The sequence below is a fragment of the Camelus dromedarius genome, chromosome 6, assembly GCF_036321535.1.
Source record: "Camelus dromedarius isolate mCamDro1 chromosome 6, mCamDro1.pat, whole genome shotgun sequence".
NCBI lineage: Eukaryota > Metazoa > Chordata > Mammalia > Artiodactyla > Camelidae > Camelus > Camelus dromedarius.
Window position 1 is genome coordinate 47640935 of NC_087441.1, and position 16144 is coordinate 47657078.

The following is a 16144-nucleotide window of genomic DNA, read 5'->3' on the forward strand; positions in this document are numbered from 1 at the left end:
TCTCTAAAATTATTTAATTTCCTCATATGTAAAATGAAAAAGTTATCAACCTGTCCTTCATACCTCCCAGAGATGTTTGAGAAAGTGCCTTAAAGTTGTAAGCCTTATTCAAATGGAAGGTTGTGTTTGTTCATTTAACCTGGCCTTTGCTTCTTATTGATTTGCAGTGAATTGTGGCCACGTGACTTCCTCTGGCCAATAAAATATGAACAGAGCGACCCACCACTTCCAGACCGAAGCTTTGAAAGCCAGTGTGTATTTCACTACATTCTGGTCACCCTAACATCATGATTGTGGAATTCATATTAGGATGGAGCCTGTCAGTCTGGATGGGGTCCGTGAGTATCCACATGTGAACAGAGCCCCCTGCTGGTCCATACTGGACATGGCAGGTGAGACAGAAACACTTAGGCTGATTTAAGCCGCTGAGATTTGGGGAGTATTACTTCAACATTACCTGGTCTGTCCTGACTGGCCCACAGGTCTAGCCACATTGGGGATAGAAGTGTAAAATATAAAGAAACAATATAAGTCAAGTAGAGGTGACCAAAGGAGGGTTTCTTGGAAGAGATGTTTTTAACAAAGGTTTAAAAAAAAGTAACAGAATAAGTGATAAGCATTACTAATGAAAGAATTAGTATGTTCCTATGGCTAGCTTAATTTGAAATACAGCTAAGAGTCAGATGATCAATAATAACTGATTTTTTAAGACAATATCAAGTACTAATCTCTCATACACTATAATACCGAAATTGGCTTCAAGGAAAATCAATGCTTTGCCTGCATGTCTATGAGGCTTGTATATTAAATAAAAAGCCTAACATGCAGACATCCTTTTTCTAGGTAGAACCTCTTTTATTTATCATGCCAGTGGAGGTCTCTTTGAATATGAACACAGCTGCATGATTCTTTAATATCTGGTTTGGACAAAAAAGAGACAGACCCAAGGGACATAAACAGACACCAACAAATTCTTCATGAACAAAATTCCCGTCCCTCTTATCTCTTCTGAGTGTCCATTTTAAAATCTCAAGGAGGAAAGATATCTCCAAATTTCGTCCACACCTTTGCAGTGTTACGAAAAATGACCCTGAAGACATGGCTGAGTGAAAGGCTACCTTACCAGGGAGACACAAGTGAAAGAAGGAAAGAACCAAACAGTGAGGCCTCTGACGGAGAGCCCAAGGACTTCCTAAGAGCAATAGGACTAATCAGTGGTTATGAAAGCCGTGGCATCAAGTGCCACTGAAACAACACGCCCGCCTCTTTCTCTGCCTCCCTCAGAAGCCCGAGGAGAGCAGTCAGCCACGCTCTCCAACCCAGACAGGTGGGACCACTCTGCCCTTCCTGAGGGCAGCAGGAAGAAAGCATCCACACAAAGGAAATATTTGTGTTGGCCGTCAGTTCACAGCGTGCTGACATCCCTGTTTTTAACAATCCACTGGTCAGTTGGGGGTGTGGTCGCTCTTTTTGAAAGTTGAGTCTGGAGGAAGTAGGGCAAGGGAGCGGCTGTTGTGGTGTCCTGAGCGTGACTACATCCTTGAACTCAGTATGTGCGTGTTGCTGCGGAATTGGTGTGTTGCTAACCCAGAGTACTACCTACTGATTCACCAACCAGCATTTCTGGTTACCCCAACCAACCAGCAGGGTCAGACTCTTTCCCTAAAACAGGCTGAGCTGGGCACAGCCTGTCGGGCAGAGAGTCAGAGGAGATCGATCAAAGTATTGGATGCAGTTGAGGAAAGACTGGTAGTTAGTGTCGAGATAAACAGTCCAAGAGGACCTCTGTACATCTGCAGGAAGCAATTATGCAATGAAAGAAGACAAGGACTAGGAGATAATCAGGCAGGCAGACAAAGAGCTTTGAGGGGAAATGGGAGCAATGGTTCCGATTCACAGCCCACCAGCTCTCCCCTCATCACTGTGATGGCTGTCCCCCCAAATCCTCCTCTTCCCGGCATGTAGCTGAGCTCCATCTTCCTGGTCTCTTGCCGTTGGTGTAGCCACGCGCCAGGGCTCTGACCACTGCAACGTGAGAGGAAGTGCTGTGTGCTACTTTCAGGCCTGGCCCACAAAAGCCCCCTTTTCTCCCCTTTTAGCTGCTCGTGGTGGTGACATTGGAAGCCAGGTGTGAACAGCAGCAGAGCTGCAACTGGCCTGGATCTCCGCCAGGAGCAGGGCCCACCTTCCCCTAGCCTACCTCCAGTTGCGGACTTGAAGCCGCTCAGTCCTCGCCACGCGAGAAAGAAAGAAACTTCTTTTCCTGTAAGTCAGTGGATTTTTAGGACTTCTCTGTTACTGCAGCAAGGCCTACCCTGCCTCACATCATTTTTTTAATCTTTTTTTTTTAACATTTTTTATTGATTTATAATCATTTTACAATGTTGTGTCAAATTCCAGTGTAGAGCACAATTTTTCAGTTCTACATGCACATACATATATTCATTGTCACATTTTTTTCTCTGTGAGCTACCATAAGATCTTTACCTGACTCACACACTGTTATTTACTATGAATCCAGGGCATGATTCTCCTAGTTCCCTGTCAACAATGAATATAGGACACCTGCGTGATTTGACCAGTTTTCTTCTCCAGCTTCACCTCTCTTCACTCCCCACGTTATCATACGTGTTCCACCTGTGCTGGACTCTCATGTTCCCTCACATGCATCTCTATCCCTCAGCATTTCCACAGGATGCTCCCTTAAACACTCTTCACCTGCCCCTCCCGCCTCACCTCCCCGCTCCTGATCTGTACCTGGTTCATCCTTACTCATTCTCCCAATTGCCACTTGGACATCACTGCCTTGGGGAAGCCTTCTCTATCCCTCCAAGACTGAGTTGGGTGACCTCTGTGCTCCCCCAGTGCCCTAGCCTACGGGTCCTCCTGCAGTGGTCTCCCCTCCAGAATCTAGGCTCCATGAGATGAACTCTGTCATATTCAAAACTGAATCTCTGAATCCTCATGTGGTACCTGGAATATAGTATGCCCTCAATAAATATTTTTCAATATATTTTTATTGAAGTATAGTCAGTTATGTAAGTTTCTGGTGTACAGTGCAATACTTGTCACATAGAAACATACATATATCCATTTTCATATTCTTTTTCACCATAAATTACTAAAAGATATTGAATATAGTTCCCTGTGCTGTACAGTATAAACTTGTTTATATATTTTATATAAATTAGTTACTATCTGCAAATCTCAAACTCCCGATTTATTCCTTCCCACTCCCTTCCCCCACTGGTAACCATAAGTTTCTTTTCTATGTTTGTGTGTCTGTATCTGTTTTGTAAATAAGTTCTTTTGTTGTTGTTGTTGTTTAGATTTTTTTTTAGAGTGATATCATATGGTGTTTTTCTTTCTCTTTCTGGCTTACTTCACTTAGAATGACGATCTCCAGGTCCATCCATGTTGCTGCAAATGGCATTATTTTATTATTTTTTGTAGCTGAGTAGTATTCCATTGTATAAATATGTATTTATTAAATGAAAAACTTCCTCCTGTAGTAGCCCTCAACATCCTAAGATAATAATCTGAGATAATGTTAAGAACAAGACACATATTTGATATTTTATAATTCCATTGTTTAATTCAATCCCTTGTATGTGGATGTTGCCTGTACATATCTCGGTGATTATTTCCCTTGAGAAAGACTTACATTTTATTATTTAAGGGAAGACGGGGCGAAATTTTCATGCCTGATCCAATATATCCATCTTATCCTAAAGATGACTTTTTATCCATTTCCCTAGTTGTACTTCTGTATGCATAAGGAGTGAAATTTTTCCTGAGGGATAATTAGAAAAAGTCCAGAAAGATTAATGTCACAGTTGAAGCAATTAAATATGTATGAGGAAGGGATGTCCGGAGTAACCGACACAAATGCAAAAGAAGTACTTCGGGTAAACAGAGCAACATCAGGTCAAGTTTAGAACTGAGATGAAGGTGTTAATCTGAAGGATAGAAGACTTTAGTGGGTTGTCAAATCCTATAGGCGAGCAAATAAAAATCAGATCAAGAACTCTTAGACTTGTGAAAGTCTGTTAGAGAGAAGCTGATTTCAGTGATGGCATGCTGTATATGCACACACACACTCAAATATTCTCAGAGGATGGCTTCTGAAGAGCTAAGGAAAGGAAGCAAAGAAAATCCTCTTCTTATTAAGATTTTGAATTTTGATGGCAAATCTTGAATTTCTGTGTAAATTCTCAGTAACACACCTTGTGTTTGCACTGTATTGTGATGAGAGATTGCCTTAGAGTAGACGAAATAGTTTTAAGATTCGCACATCCTTTCTAGAACACATTCAAGGCAGACCGTCCTGGGCTGTACACACAGGATGAGTGCTCCCAGCAGTTGTAGGTGGTACGTACTTCAGTCTTCACGGGACCAGTCTCAATCAGAATGGGCTGGAACAACTGGTATCCCTGCAAACTTCCAGGGTTGAGTACCTCAGGGAAGGGATATCTAACTCCACTTTAAGGATCGAGGTGAAGTATTGGACAATGTACTTGAGAACCAAGAGAGGATCCTTTGCTTAGAAAGCAGAGTGAGTCTCAGAAATTGGCCTTAGAGGAAAATATCCCCAGAGGGATTAAGCCATGAACAGGTGGGCAGATTTGAGAAGCCAAGTCTCCTGAGAGCCTCGTGCAACATTTGCAGAAACTGTATGACAGCATAAGGATTTCCAAGTTCGCTGTGAGTTGGAAATTTCCCCAGTAAAGAAGTCTAACACTTAACTGTAAGAGCCACTTCTGCCTGAAGTAAAAGCAGAGCTACCAACTCTGAGTCCGGCCAGCAGAGGGCAGCACGGTGAACTTGAACCGCGGTGGCTGGGGCTTAGGAGAGTTTGGCAGGTGTGAGTATGAACTGGAGCCTGTGTGTGCATAAGGGGTCGGGGATTGCCTGGGAAATGGAGGCTGCCTTTTCAGGATAAATAAACCATCAGGACTGAATCCAGATTTCTAATGAATAGATTTTAAAAGTGTGACCATGATGAATTAGTCTCCACTTCACATCAAAGAATATGGACCAGTAAGCAACTGGCCTGCTTCTGATGCCAGAGACAGGAGAAAAGGACCACAACCAGTTGTGCCCCAGACACTCTCCCAGAAATCTGCCACTGGCACCCCAGACCCTTCTGGCCCAGGTGAGATCCTGACACTCGCCTTGTCCTTCCCACTCCGTCCTGACACAGGCTTGGCAGGAGGCTGGCACAGTGGTGCTGTGGACCTCAGAAACCCCCAGCCACCTGGATGGGAGAACATCCTACCTTGCCCCACGGTGGACAGAGTATGAGGACACTGCTTCCTTCTTTATCCACTGGAATTCAAATCATTAGGCTTCTACCTTAAAAAAATGAAAGAAGCTTGTGTGTTATTCGTTTAATTTGATGCCCCATAGGTGGTCAGGAAAGGGAGGCCAGGTGAGCTTTATTGACTCTGAAAGCTTATTTTTGAGCCCAGTACCCAGTCTAAGCTCTGAAAAGAGGTCCTAGGAGCAGCCAGAGTTGCTGCCCTTGACCCCATTGGACATAGGGACTCTAAGACACTAGTATAAACCTAGAAGCCCCACTGGATAGCAACTAGCTCTTAAAAAGAAATGCACTCAGAAAGACAACCTGAGGCCCAGAGCCACTGCTCACTAGCTTTCCTACTGGCAGGTTATAGAATACTGTTCACTTATAAAAATGGAGCCTTCCTTACACTACCCTGCAATCAGCTTGCTTACTAGTGTCCCACCCCTGAGCTTTTACATCCTAACGGGCGGGGGGAGGAGGGTGTAGCTCAGTGGTAGAGTGCCTGCTTAGCATGCACAAGGTCTGGGGTCAATCCCCAGTACCTCCATTAAAAAATAAATAAGCCTAATTACCTCCTCCCCCAAAAATAAATTAATTAATTAAAAGAAACAGCCACTTTAAAAATAAGAAAATAAAAAAGATAGATACATCCTATGGAAACACCCATGCCCTACTCTCTTGCCGCCCCTTAATTAAACCTCAAGTAATAGCTGACTGAATTCCCTAAATATCGTGAGCAATACTCAGTCACTCAGGGCCTTCTTCAAGGCCCTCCTGCCCCTCTCTGCATCAGCTTCTCTTTTAATAGTTCAGAGTCGCACAAGCTCTGATTTCCCTGGCCCCAAACTCTGGGTCTCATATCCTAATTTTGATGTCTGCCTTTGGATCTCTCCGATTTGGCAGACTTCAAACTTTAACCCTACTCTTGGATCTTGCTCCCATAGCATGGCTTTAAGCTTTGTCCACCCCTTCAACGTGAGGGGCACCCATAGGCCCAGAGGAAGGCTCCCCTCCTTCCCTCTGCCTTATGTAACAGTCAGGTCAGTCTCTGGTCCCCAAAGCCCACAAAGGAAACTGTGAATTGGCACCAGCTCGGTGGGCTAATCTGGTGAAGAGATTGACTCCATCGTCTGACAAGGAAGGTGACAAAACAAGCCCAAAGAGTAGGCTTGGGCCACTTGTATCTCTGATACCAGGGCCATGTCTGGAAATTCGAGATCAGTCACATATGAATTTAAAACAACTGATTTCCACCATGACCTTCAACTGACTAGAAAGAGAGTAAGAGATCAGTAGATACTAGCTGAGATTTACTCTTGTAATTAAGAACACGCACACGCACACGCACACGCACACACGAACTCTCTGTAAAGACTAGGATATCTTGATTTTTCAAACTACTGTTATTTATTCAGCTGCTGCTTCTACAAGAAGTGGTGGAGGAGGAAATGTAGGTCTATTCATTTTTCGATATTACCCCCTTAACATCAAAGGGCTCTTCTGAGAACTGACGTCTCTATTTTTAAAGAAATGTCTACCTGCATTTCAGCAATCCTATGAGTTTTATTTGTTTCTTTTTCTTCCGTTTAAGTCGAGCATATATTAAGTTTTTAAAATTTTTATTTAAAAACATAATATGTGTTGTATAGACCACTGTGTGCATACACCACAGTTTATTTAGTCAATTTACTGTTAATGGATATTTGTTTTGTTTCAAGTCTGGTGCTACTAGGCTCAGATACCACTGTCAGCGTTCTTACACGCGTGTCCTGGCGTGTGTGTGTACATTTCTCTAAAGACTGGAGGACTGTGTTTTAATGGAATTCCCAGTTGTAGTGTATGTGTGTGTTCAACTTCACTAGGTAAAGCAAAACAGTTTTCCAAAGTGGATTTACCTCTCTGTGCCCATCCCTGCGCCCGCTTTCCTTCCCTCCCCCATAGGTAGTTTATGAGCCGAGTTCCTCTTGCTCTGTGTTTTCAGAATTAATTTTTCTAATATACTGGGTTTTTCATGATACCTCACTGTGGTTTTAATTTGCATTTCCCTGGTTGCTTGTGAAGTTAAGTACCATTCCATGAGTTAATTGGCCATCTGGGTTTCTTCCTTTATGAAGAGCCTATTTAAATCTCTCGTCCACTTTTTTTTTTGATTGGGCTGATCAGTGCTTTCTTATTGATTCCTCAGAATACTTCAAATACATTCTGCATACTAGATTTTTCCCAGTTCTAAGTGCTAAAGATATTACTGTTGTTAGTGTAGAATTTTCCTTTCACTCTCTTTATGATGTATTTTGATGAACAAGGTTCTTGATTTTAACGTAGTCAGAATTATCATTCTTTTCCTTTATGGTTGATGCTTCTATTTAAGAAATCTTTCCCCATCCTAAAACTAAGAGGATTTTTTTTTCCTCTGTTTTATCTGAAAAAGTTTATTGCTCTTTCTTTTGTGTTAGGTCTTTAATCTACCTGAAATTTATTTTTATGTCTACTATAAGCTGTAAGTCCAAATTTAAAATTTCCATATGAGCATATAATTGTTTTTGCATCATTTATTATACATTTAGCATCATTTATTATATTTCATATTTTAGCATTATCTATTATATAAAATTTTGCATTATATATAAAATTACATCTAACATCATTTATTATATAAAAATCAATTGTGTCATTACAATTGCTAAGGATACAATTGGTTTTTATATATCCATTTTCTTACCAGCAGCTTCCTAAATTTTATTAATTCTAATCATTTATGCATAGATTTTTTTTAAATTATATACATAAGTAGTCGTACTATCTTTGTTCATAACTCATGAATGTATGTTGAATTTTAATAAGTATGTTTCTATAAAAATTAAAATAATCACATGATTTTTCTTATTTGTTATCCTAATGTGGCAAATTTTATTAATTGATTTTTTTAAGTGTACAGTTCAGTGGTTTTTATTTTAATTATTTTTTAAGTGACGCATAAGTGACCAACAAAACCATGTTAGTTCCAGGCACACAATAGTGATTTCTATATTTTTATACATCAAAAATTGATCACCATGATAAGTCTAGTTACCATCCGTCATCATACAAAGTTATTACAATATTATTGCCTATAGTCTCTACACTGTACAGTTCATCCCCATGACTCATTTATTTTGTAACTGGAAATATTTATCTCGTAATCTCCCTCACTTAACTTCACTATCACCAAACTCCCCTCCCATCTGGCAACCGTTTGTTCTCTGCATCTGTGACTCTGTTTCTATTTTGTATGTTTGTTCATTTGTTTTGTTTTTAAAATTCCACATATAAGTGAAATCATATGGTATTTGCCTTTGACATTTCATTTAGCGTTAATACCTTCTGGGTTCATCCACGTTATCACAGATGGCAAGATTTCATTCGTTTTTATGGCTAAAAAGTATTCCATTGTATGTATGTATACTACATCTTCTTTATCCATTCATCTATCAATGGACACTTACGTTGCTTCCATATCTTGGCTATTGTATATAATGCTGCAATGAACACAAGGGTGCTATAACTTTTTGAATTAGCATTTTTGTTTTCTTTGGAAAAATATACAAAAGTGGAATTGCTGGAATGTATTCTATTGCTATTTTTAATTTTTTGAGGAACCTCCATACTGTTTTCTATAGTGGCTGCACCAATTTACATCCCCACCAACAGTGCGTGGGGGTTCCCTTTTCTCCACATCCTTGCCAACCCTTGTTATTTGTTATCTTTGTGGTAATAGCCATTCTGACAGGTGTGAGGTGGTATCTCATTGTGGTTTTGATTTGCATTTCCCTGATGATTAATAACGTTGAGTATCTTTTCGTGTGTCTGTTGCCAATCGTACGTCTTCTTTGGAAAAATGTCTATTCAGTTCCTCTGCTCATTTTTTAAATTGACTTGTTGTTTTGGTTTTTGGCTTTTCTTTCTTTGATGTTGAGCTGTATGAATTCTTTGTATATTTTGGATATCAACCCCTTATCAGATACATCGCTTGCAAGTATCTTCTCTCACTCAGTAGGCTGTCTTTCCATTTTGGTGGTGGTTTCCTTCATGCAAAAGTACAAATGCTTTTTAGTTTGATGTACTTCTGCTTGTCTGTTTTTGCTTTTGTTTCCCTTGCCTGAGGAGACATATCCAAATAAACACTGCTAAGACCAATGTCAGAGAACATACTGCCTATGTTTTCTTCTAGTCTTATGGTTTCCAGTTTTACATTTAAGGCTTTAATCCATTTGGAGTTTATAGTGTATATAGTGTGAAAAGGTAGTCCAGTTCTGTTGTGTTGACCTGTATGTCTGTTTTTGTGCCAGTACTATACTGTTTTGATTACTGTAGCTTTGTAGTATCATTTGAAATCTGTTCACCTATCTGTTCCTCTGTATCATCTAATCTACTGTTGATTCCTTCTAGTATATTTTAATTTCAGTTATTGTATTCTTCAGCTCTTTCTGTATACTCTCTAAGTCTTTGTTAAACATCCCACTGGGCTTGTCCATTCTTCTCCCAAGTTCATTGAGCATTTTTATGGTCATTATCTTAAGCAATTTACCTAATAAAAGCTCATCTCCACTTTGCTTAGTTCTTCATCTGGGTTTTATCTTGTTCCTTTTTTTTGCGGGGGGTGGGGGGGGGTTCAATAAGGCCAAATAGCTAACTTTTACTTAACATGGCTACTACACTCCAAGACTGAAATCAACACAGTCATTACTACAAATTACTTGTTGAAAGAATCTATCCTGAAGAGAAAGGAAATTAGGAAAAAGAATTTAAACAATTCCTCCGAACCACACATTTATAAATATTGTCATATTTTAAATGCTTGAAGGCATGAATTCTCCATAAATGGAAAAGCAGTTTGCTATTGGCAACAGAAAAAACAGCAATAGTTTATCAAATGCTATAAAATTTAAAAGCCGTATCTGTTTTGGATTCACACTTGAGCAGTATTCTTGTCATTACAACTATGACTGCACATTGCTTTATACTCACCTTGAGTAAAATCTGCAGAAAATCCCACTGTATCCAATGTGTGTAATGTTTACTGCACTTATAGTAAGCCTTAAAACTTTCTAAATTTAGTCGATAGCAAATATCTCAAAATACCTAAAGGTATGTCTCAACTGCTAATGGTATGAAAATTGTTTCAGCTCCCTGCTTCAGAGTCTTCAAATACATTTTCTATAACAGAACCTTACTTCATTCCAGATTAATATCAGATATTTCAAAATCAAAAGAAAAAAGATCAGTTCTACACCAAGATACAGATATTACTCAGTACATGAAAAATTCACATTTTTAATTTATTTTTTACTTTTTCTTTTTTGTAAACAAATGACTGATGAAATAATGCAACACCTTAAATTCCAGAACATGGCATGGTTTTCCAGCCTTCTGTGGATATGGTGCATGATCAATCTATTATACAGGATTAACACAAGTTCATGCTTTTTGTGTTATGGTGAGACAACATTAAAGAATCTAACTCAGATTGGTTGAAGCACAAGTATAATAATCCTTGAATGTGATCAGACTTACGTAAGACATGAGTTTGAATCCACTGTCTTGAGACTTAACGTCGTACTGTGGTCTGTCCATCTTCACCAGTCTCATTTGTAGTATGACAAAGAGACTCCCTATCTTTCTCAGCTCTCCATGAAGTCTTCTCTTTTTCACCTTCTCTTTCTCGGTCTCAATCTCTTTCTTGATCTCTTGAAAGAGCTGGGGGAGGAACACAACAAGGGGCATCGTGCTCTTCTGCCCCGTCATCTTTCCTGTCAGCAGCATGTCTCCAAGAACTTACTTCCTTGTGCTCTGATCTGAGAGGAGGTCCCCTTGGTTCTCTGTCATCTTGTCTTTCTCTTAGATCACAGCAATCACCTCTCTCACAGTGGCGGTCATCCTGATCCCTATTGTCACGACAACTTGTGTCTCTCCAGCTTGAAGATATCTTGTTCCTTAATTTGGAATATATTCTTCTGTCTCCTCATTTTGCCTAATTATCTCTTTTTTACTTCTATCTAATTATTTCTTTTTAATTCTATGCATTAGGTTGGTTATGTCTCCCAGCCTTGGAGAAGTGGCCTTATATAGAGCTGTCCTAGGGTCCAGTAGCACACTCCTCTCTGGTCCCCAGAGCTATATGCTATAGGGGTTTCCCCTATGTGGGCTGCATGAGCTCTTCTGTTGTGCTGCGGCTGACTACTGTGGGTGCACTGGTAGGTGCGACTGGCCCCTAGCCACTTGGCCGCCAGGCTCTACCTCGCGCAAAGGCTGCCAGCATGCTGGTGTGCAGGGCTGGGTCACCACACAGCTGGCTGCTTAACCTGGGGCCTCCTGGGACTGGCGCTGACTGGCTGGTGGGCAGGTAATCCCCCACGGCTAATAGGCTAGAGAGAGGATTCCACGATGGCACTTGCCAGCACCACTGTCCCTGCAGTAGGTTGAGCTCCCTGAAATGGCTGTAGCCAGTGTCTGTGTCCCCAGGGGGAGTCTCACTTGCCTCCTGCCTCTCCAGAAGGCTCTTCAAAATCAGCAAATGGGTTTGACGCAGGCTCCTTTCAAATTACTGCCCATGTGCTAGGTCTCAGAGGATGTGAGATTATGTGCACCCCCTTTAAGAGTGGAATCTCTGTTTCCCACAGCCCTCTGGATCATCTGTATGTAAGCCTAGGTGGACGTCAAAGTCTGATGTTCTGCAGGCTTATCTTTCCAGTGCAGGACCCACAGGCTGAGGAGCCCGATGTCAGGCTCAGACCCCTCACTCCTCAGGGACAACCTCCGCAATTGAGAGTATCCTATTATTTGTGGGTCACCCCTCTGGGCATGTGAATCTTGACTATACTGCGTCTCTACCCCCCCAATCTATCTTGTGTGGTTCCTTCTTTAGATCTTTAGTTGTAGAATATCTTCTCTGCTAGCCTTCAGGTCATTCTCATCAATAGATGATCTGTAAATAGTTGTAATTTTGATGTGCCTGTGGGAAGGGTGAGCTCAGGGTCTTCCTAATCTGCCACCTTGGCCACACACCCCTATTAATTGATTTTTTTAAGGCCAAACTAACCTTGTACCCTAGGAATAAATCAACTAGATCATGAGGAATTGTCCTTTCTATTCATTGCTAATATTTTATAATCTATGTTAACAAGTTATATTTTTCCTTTCTCATATCATTCTAATCAGGTTTTTATATCAAGGTTAAGTGAAATTAATAAAGTCAGTTGGGGGATTGTCCCTTTTTCTGTACTGTGGACTGACTTTGTGTGAGATTGAGATTACTTTCTCCTGGGGTGTTTGGTAGACTGAAAATCATCCAGGTCTGGATATTTTTTACCAATTTATTTAATAGTTATGGATCAATTCTACTTTTTCTTTTTATATCAGTATTCAGAAGATGCAATTTCTAAGAACTTGCACATTTGATTGAAATTTTCAAATTTACTAGCATAAAATTGTTCATCTCTCCTTTGCACTGTCCATAGTTCTGTCCACTATTCCACCCTGCTTTTGTTTATTCTTCCATTCTTTATTTTTCTTTTGGTTAATCTTGCCAGAGTTTTAACAATTTTATCAGCCTTTTCAAAGAACTAAATTTTGGCTCTTTAGATACAATCAGTGTGTTTTTTATATCATTAATTTTTTCTCTTTATTGTTTCTTTCTAATTTAGGAGAGTTATTTTGTTCTAATTTCACAAAATGGATGCATTACTTATTAATGCAGCCTTTCTAATTGTACAATATAAACATGAAAACCTACACATGCCTAAGTTCTGCTTTCCCTATAGACCACAAGTTTTTATTTTCATTATTGTTCAGTTCTAAATATTTTCTGATTTTTTTTTCTTTGACCCATAAATATTTAGAAGCTGATTTCTAATTTCTAAACTTACTGGGCTTTCCTAGTTAAGGACTCCCCCTTAATTTCATTATAATCAGAAAACACATTCTCTATTATTTCAATTAAATTAAACATTTTCAAGGCTTGCTTTATGGTCCATGTGTTTTTAAAATATTTTATATGTGCTCTGAAACAGTGTATAATTTGTAGTTGTTAAGTCAAATCAGCATTGGAAACAACTTGGGCCCTTATCTGGCTGCAGTGTGTGTAATATTTTCTGTGAAAATAAAGATCTGTGACCTAATTCTTTTCTTCACCCTGGTATTTCTGTAAAGCTTAGCCATATCTCAAAGGAGAGAAGATTCAGCTTTGCTGATTAACATTCACTGAGTATAAAATTTACATTCTGGGGGGAAAAAAACAGTACATCAAGTTCAATCATTGTGTTCAGTTCTCCTGTATTTTTACAAACTCTTGTCTGCTTACTCTTTAATTACTACGAGATAAAAAAAAAATCTTGTTATGATTGTGAATTTGTTCCTGTTTATTGTTCTGTTAGTTTTTGCTTTATATTTTAGGGTGTTACGAAGTTTTCATTATGTGATCATACCAGCAGCATTGTATGAGAATCTACATCCCCTTCCATGTTAGTGCTGTCATATGTCTTGCATTTTGCTTATTGAATGAGTATAAAATTAGACTTCATTGTGATCTTGATTTCTAGTTCTCTTATTATTAATATTATTGTTCAGCTCTGAATGTTTATTGACCATATATGTTTCCATTCTGTTCCAGAACTTCTATTTTGTGTCTTTTATCCAGTTTTCTGATGAGTTGTTTGTACATTTTTTCAATCCAAGAGTAAGTTACTTTTATGTGTTGCAAGTATCTTTTCTCTGTTTGTGCCTTGCCTTTTTACTTTCTTCAAAAGAGTCCTTTGATGTCTAGACATTCTTTATTTTAATGCAGTCAAATTAATCAATATGTCTTTTATGGTGACCTTTTTGTGTTCCATGTTTAGGAAATTTTTTCTGGCCCCAGTTAAGAAATCCATCTGTGTTTTCATTTAAAAGTTTTAACATTTTGCTTTTGAAAGTTAAGTTTTAATCCTTGTGGAGTTTATTTTTTGGTATTTTTATTCTTTAGTTTATTTTTAGAGTTTATTTTGGTATGATTTGGGGTAGTAAACAATTTTATTTTTTCCTCGTAGATAAACATTTATTCTGACTCTGTTTATTAAATAGAGTTGACCCTAAAACAACACAGGGCCTAGGGGCAATGACCCCCATGCAATAAAAATTCCATGTATAACTTTTGACTCCCCAAAAACTTTACTAACAGCCTACTGTTGACTGGAAGCCTTACTGATAACATAAACAGCCCATTAACATATTTTGTATGTTATAGGTATTATATATTTTATTTTTATAATAAAGTTAGCTAGAGAAAAGAAACTGTTATTAAGAAAACCATAAGGAAGAGAAAATACATGTACTGTAGTGTATTTATCGATACTGTAAATCATGTGCTTGCAAGATGAAGCATCAGTTTGTCAGTACCTACATCAATATCATCCTGTAAGATACAAAATACTATAGATGTTGGATTACTCACACTAGACATCAAAAATGAAAAGACAACGTAGAAAAGAAATTCATATTTATTTATAGGTATAACAATTCATGCAGTGATGACGAAAAAGCTGCAACGTGGCGGCCTAGTGTTAGCAACATGATTTTTCACAGTAGCGTGGCCTGTACACTAATGAACGAATCACTGTAATATTTGTATGGCGTACAGTATTACAGTCCTAGTCCTAATAGGGTGTTGTGAACATTGTTAGTTTTAGAAAAGCACTTATCTGTGATAATAGACTGATATACGGTTTCTCCAATTACGAAAGAGAGGGACAAACTGCATGGTAATGTGTAATTCTTTGAAAGTAAGGCTATAAAACAGTAAAAAAAAAAAAAAAACATTAATTTCATATTAAATATCACTTACCTTATGCTCATGTAAAAATATATATCATGTAAATCTACATATATTTTGTGGCATTCATGACATAGCTTTTTCTTAATTCTTTTGATATTTCTAGCCTACATTGTTCATCTGTGAGTTTTTTCCAAATTGTCACAAATCTCCAAAAATTTTTCCAATGTATTTATTGAAAAATATTTACATATAAGTGGACCAGTGCAGTTCAAACCCATGTTGTTCAAGGGTCAACTGTAGTTCCTCCATTCTCCTCTAATGTACAATAGCACCAGCGTCACCTATCAAATTTCCCTGTATTTGTGCAATTGTTTGTGGCTATTCTAGTCTATTCCATTTCTCTATCCCTGTTCATACACCATACCATCTCAATTGCTGTAGCTGTATATTAATTCCTTCTTTTTAAACTTTTTTTATTGAGTTATAGTCATTTTACAATGTTGTGTCAAATTCCAGTGTAAAAAACAATTTTTCAGTTATATATGAACATACATACATTCACTGTAACATTCTCTTTCGCTGTGAGCCACCACAAGATCCTGTATATATTTCCCTGTGCTACACAGTACAATCTTGTTTATCTATTCTACATTTTGAAATCCCAGTCCCTTCCCACCCCCTGTCCCCCTGGCAACCACAAGTTTGTATTCTATGTCTATGAGTCTGTTTCTGTTTTGTATTTATATTTTGTTTGTTTGTTTGTTTAGATACCGCATATGAGCGATCTCACCTATTTTTCTTTCTCTTTCTGGCTTACTTCACTTAGAATGACATTCTCCAGGAACATCCATGTTGCTGCAAATGGCGTTATGTTGTTGGTTTTTGTGGCTGAATAGTATTCCATTATATAAATATACCACGTCTTCTTTATTCAGTCATCTCTTGATGGACATTTAGGCTGTTTCCATGTCTTGGCTATTGTAAATAGTGCTGCTATGAACATTGGGGTGCAGGTGTCATTTTGAAGTAGGGTCCCTTCTGGATATATGCCCAGG